The sequence below is a fragment of the Chinchilla lanigera genome, unplaced genomic scaffold, assembly GCF_000276665.1.
Source record: "Chinchilla lanigera isolate Chin_1 unplaced genomic scaffold, ChiLan1.0 scaffold00069, whole genome shotgun sequence".
NCBI classification, from domain to species: Eukaryota; Metazoa; Chordata; class Mammalia; order Rodentia; family Chinchillidae; genus Chinchilla; species Chinchilla lanigera.
Genome location: NW_004955470.1, coordinates 3,795,413 through 3,799,791, shown reverse-complemented (window position 1 = coordinate 3,799,791; position 4,379 = coordinate 3,795,413). Strand labels below are relative to the sequence as shown.

Here is a 4,379-nt window from a genome sequence, read left to right as displayed (position 1 = left end):
TGTTCCTAAGTGTGGGGAGCAAGTCCTGTAAAATTCAGTGAGGTTTCTAGGAGGGCCAGGGCCTAAGTGTGCCAAGAGATCTTTTCCAAGGTGAAAGGTTAATGGCTGCATCTGGCCCTTCCTACCATGAATACAGGCACAAGTCCAGCAGGGTTGACTTTGGAGGTAACGTGGACTCACCAGATTCTTCTCTGGGCCATTTTCTGAATAACTTGAAAGGCTGTCAGTTTTGAGTGGGGCCCAGAACAAAAGCAGCTGTCACCCACAGTTCTGCCTGCTGGGCAGGCTACTACACCACTGGACCCAGGAGCCAGGGAAAGGGGTGGTGCCAGAAGTGTTAGTGGTAGACAGGGTGCTGTGTGAGTTACAGTGCAGATGTGGAGGACTTTCAAGTAGCCAAGTGTGGTAGTGCACACCTGTAATTCCAGCAGTCGGGAGGCTGAGGCAGGAAGAGCACTTCAGTTTGAGCTCAGCCTGGAATACAAAGTGAGTTCAAGGCCATCCTGAAATACAGTGAGACCCTATCTTGTATCTAGATGTCTCCCCGAAGCCTCATGCAGTCACAGGTGGGTCCAAGGTGTTTGGATCTAGAGTGTGTGATGATAGAATTACATGTGTGAGGCTGAAACTGAGGGTGAGTGTGAGTGCTGCCCACTCTCAGGGCAGGTAACCTGGATGGAATATACGGGACAGAAAGAGGGTTGCTGCCTTTGCTTGCTGCTGCTACTGCTGCTTTCTGCCTGCCCTACTTTACCATGATCTAGTTCTCCTCTGTGAAGCCCCTCTGCCATGCCACCCTGCTTTGGAGCCAGCCAATTATATAGCTACAAACTGTGAGCTAAATAAACCTTTCCTCCTTTGAATGTGGGTGGCGAGTGTTTCAGCAATGAGAAAAGTAACTAAGACACTGTCAAAAAAAAAAAAAAAAAAGCAGCTATGTCATCTGCATTGAACTCCTACCATTTTAGAAGGCCTCAACATCCATTTGAATGTTAGGCTGCTACCCATAGCAAGGTTTAACCACACGATGCAGTGTAGTGTTCATCTCTGTTCCTGAATGTGATTGGTCTAGACGTGTGCTTTATGCAACCACCTCTTGGGGGCCACCTGGGCCTCTGGGGTAGCCAGGAGCAGCCTGACCCCTCCTCACCCCATGTGGACCACCTAGGCATGCCCAGTGACCCTGTCTTGGTCAGTGTCACCCCATGGGACATGCCTGCTTGGTCTGAATCCACCAACTGGAGCTCTGCTGGGGGAAACCTGCTTTGGTCACATCCGGGACCCCAGGTCCACGGGTCACTTGGCCTCTTGCTCCCTGTTGCCTGGCTGCGGGTCCTGGGCAGCTGCCCCTTCTGATTGGCCCTGCAATGCCTGCTGCCCTCTTCTCCCCAGTTCCTGAGTAACTGGGGAGTATTGCTGTGCTGCTTCCTCAGTGCCACACTGACCAGCTCCCTTAACCCAAACCTAACTCTACTCCTGGTCAGGGCTCTTCAGAGGAATAAACTGGACGCAGGTCACAAGGGCGTCTGTGGAGGGTCACCGGGTCACTGCGAGGGTGGGAGAATAAGGGTGCCTTGTGAAGGGCACATGGTAAACACCTGTGGCCAAATGCCCTGGAACCCTGTCAGGCCGAAAGAATGACAGCCATGACATCCCAAGACCACAGGTGAAAAAACGGGCCCCCATGTACTCCCCCACCCATGGTTTCATGTTGGTGATTTTACGTTGTGTAGTTTGTTACACTTGGTCAGCCATGGTTCAAATATTAAATGGAAAACTCCAGAAAGCGTAACTCATAAGTTTTAAGTAACTTTCATTATATTGTTATAATTATATCGTTATAATTGTTCTGTTTTATTGATTGCCTGCAGAACTTGGGACAGAACCCGGAGAGCAAAGCGTTACACCCCCACCCCTTTTTATTTTGAGGCAGGTACTAAGTTACCCAGGCTGGTTTCAAACCTGCAATCATCTTGCCCCACCTCCTGAGTAGCCGGGCTTGATATAGGTGTGTGCCACCACTCCTGGCTCTATTTTATTGTTTTTGTTAATCTCTTGTTGTGCCTTGTTTATAAATTAAACTTTATCACGGCTATACGAAAAAACAGACTATTGCAGAGGCCAGTGTACCCAAGGTTTCAGGTATCCATAGTTGAGGGGTTCCTGTGCAGATAAGAGGAAACTTCTGTATTCTCCCTTCTTTCCTGATTTTGAGGCAGTTCCACTAAACTGCCCAGGGTGGTCTTGGAACCTGACATCCTCATGACTCAGCCTGAGTGCTGGGATTATACGTGTCCCCACATCTGTCTCTGTATTCTTTCAATGCAGCTCCTAGCGTGCCACTGGGCAGGGAGAGATTTAACATTTGACTGGGGGCCACAGATATCCGAGTCCTGAGCTGAGCATGATGAACCGGGCATTGTAAGGTCGGCAGGCGTGGCAGCCCTCATCATCACCCAGGACGGTACGAATGAGACTGACTCTGCAAGCCCTGAACACCCAGTTAGGTTCTACAGGCAAGTACCCTGTTACCTTGCCCCTCCCTCAGCCTGTGTCTGTGGCCTCATCAGGATGTCACCCGGTGACCAAAGAAGGGAAAGAAACCAGGCCTGGACACCGGTATAACCCCACTCACAAGTGGTCCTGAGGACAGCGCTCTAGGAAACCCTACGGGGCAGCGTGGAATTGGGTTTTTTTTTTTTTCCCCCGGTACCAGGAATCGAACTCATGACCTTGCACTTGCCAGGCAGGCGCCGTGCTGCTGAGCTAAATCCCCAGCCCCTTAGTGTGGAATTCTGAGCGGAACATCCAGGGACTGTGCTACGGGGGCAGAGCGGGACCAGTGGTGCAGCTCTGCACTCTAGGAGCCCCCTGGACAGGGTCAAAGGTTGAATGATTTCTCCTTAAAACTGGGAGTGATGTAAGGGCCTCTGATCTCACCCCTTCTATCCAACACTGGATCAGAGGTTCAAGACAGCAGAGCAGACAAGAAAAAGGAACAGGTACAGGTCAGGAAGAAGTACGGCTGTCTTTATTTGCAGACTACATGACTGTGGATGTAAAACCTTCTAAAGAATCCGTAATAATAAGCTATTAGAACTAAGAAGTTTAGCAAAATTGCAGGGCACAAAGTCTGATATAAAAACAACTGCATTTGAAATTTTAAAATATTTTCCACTGTTAGAATCAGAAAAAATACCTAGGGTAAGTTTAACAAAATATTTGTAAGACTTGCACAGTGAAAGCTAAAAGAAAATTGAGAGAAATTAAATGGCAAGAGAATCAGTGGGGAGATATACTGTACCATGCCCATGGACTGGGAAGACTCCGTATTGTTGGGACATCAATTCTTCCCCAGGTAATCTAAAGAGCCGATGCATTCCCAACCCAAATTCCATCAAGCTCTTCTTCTTTTCCTAAAAATTAGTAAGTCAATTCTAAACTTTAGGGCTGGGGGTAGAGCTCAGTGGCACAAGCACCTACCCGACAAAAGCAAGGTCAGCAGTTTGATACCCAGTACCAAAAATTAAATAAATAAATAAATAAAATTCTAAACTTTATATTGGAAAGAGGTGAGCAACGGAGTTTCAAAAAAGGTGTGAAGGCATTTAATGGGGAGAGGGGAGAGTGATAGGTCAACAAATGGTCCTAGAATACTTGGACATCTATGTAGGAAAAAAAGAACCCCATTTGGTACTGGGAATTGAATTCATGACCTCAGGCTTGCCAGGCAAGTGGTTATGCTGCTGAACTATATCCCCAGCCCATATTTGTTTTCTTTGAAGGATATGATTAATTCCTGGTACCAAAAAAAAAAGGTATGATTAAGAAAATTATGACAAAGAGCTTGTACCCAGAAATTATTATGTACATATATTAATTAGTGGGGGCTGGGGTTTAGCTCAGCAGCACAGCACCTGCCTGGCAAGTGCGACGCTGTGAGTTCGATTCTCGGTACCAAAAAAAAAAAACATTAATTAATTAGTTATTTAGAGTCTTGCTATGTACTCCAGATTGGCCTCAAACTCATGGCGATGCTCCTGCCTGTGTCCCAAGTGATGGGATTACAGGCACATGCCACCATGCCGAGTCAGAATACAATTTAAATAATAAAAGGCAATTTAAACATTTTAAAATGTCAGTATATTTTACAACTTTTAAATTTTCTCTTTTGGAGACAGTGTCTTGCTATGCAGTTCAGGCTGGCCTTGAGCCCACTTTGTAGCCCAGGCTGGTCTCAAACTTGCAATGATCCTCCTGCCTCAGCCTCCCCAGTGCTGGGATTACAGGTGTACACCACCACGTCCGGCTTACAAGTTTTAAAAGTTTTTGAGACAAGGTTTCACTATGTAATTCAGGCTGGCCTTGAACTCACCATG

The 4,379-nt window shown here is 47.2% G+C and overlaps 1 long non-coding RNA gene across 1 annotated transcript in view; it reads right to left on the bottom strand.

Moving 5' to 3' along the window:
• Positions 1 to 3,009: 3,009 nt before the first annotated feature.
• Positions 3,010 to 4,379, bottom strand: part of LOC102015308 — a 5,984-nt gene continuing 4,614 nt past the window's right edge. Inside the window, exon 4 of the long non-coding RNA XR_263468.2 lies at positions 3,010 to 3,416. This is a non-coding gene — a long non-coding RNA (uncharacterized LOC102015308). The remainder of the gene's footprint in view (positions 3,417 to 4,379) is intronic.